Here is an 859-nt window from a genome sequence, read left to right as displayed (position 1 = left end):
CACGAGGACTTGCTTGCCGTACCGGTCAGAGCCGAACCCACGCCCCTGCCATTTCGGGGATCATAAAGATAATTTACTAACTCACAACGGCGTCGCTAAATATTACTGTTTGTTCGTAGGCAATTCCGACTTCCACAAGTAAAGTTGGACTGGGCTGAGACAGTCATGGTAGGTTTACTGCAAACCGAGACGTACCCCACTCCGTATTTTATAAATAAAATTCACCCCGAAAGAGAAATTAGGAAAGAATGTAACGCGTTGGATGGCATTATTAACATCAGACACATGCTGGCGGGCTGTCCCGCGACTCTCGCCGACTCACGAAGGGAAATGGGTTTATGACACAAGATGATATCAAGCTCTTCATATCAAGATCAACTACGGGCTGTCCAGAGGGCGCACGATGACGCCATAAAGCTCGACCTGACGGTTGTGACGTGGACGCGGCCAGCCTCGGTCTGAAGAGACCGGGCTTCTGCACTCTAATAAAGTTTTGTGAATGCATGAATGAATTATGTAATTGGGTGGAATTAAAGAACTCTGAGTATTTCCAAGCGACGACAAACAATACTACCAATGTTCTGTCCAGCTACGTGGCATTTGAATACTTTTATATCTTGGTACATGACAGTCTGGACACCCTGTATGGTATTCCATACGAATTAACGTGCAGCAATTACCAAACACCACTCACTATAGCGCTTTGTTCATATCATCTCTGAGGTGAAACTGAGGAAAAACCCATGCTCAAATTTTCCAGAGCTCTACTTTCTGTGACAGAGAAATCCAGATGTGCCTCCACAAAATATATCGCGCACATTTGAGGAAGCCTCACGCCGAGAGAAATCAGTCTGTCCGC

The sequence above is a fragment of the Dermacentor albipictus genome, chromosome 5, assembly GCF_038994185.2.
Source record: "Dermacentor albipictus isolate Rhodes 1998 colony chromosome 5, USDA_Dalb.pri_finalv2, whole genome shotgun sequence".
Taxonomy (NCBI): Eukaryota; Metazoa; Arthropoda; class Arachnida; order Ixodida; family Ixodidae; genus Dermacentor; species Dermacentor albipictus.
The sequence above is the reverse complement of the archived record's forward strand: the minus strand, read 5'-3'. Positions refer to the sequence as shown.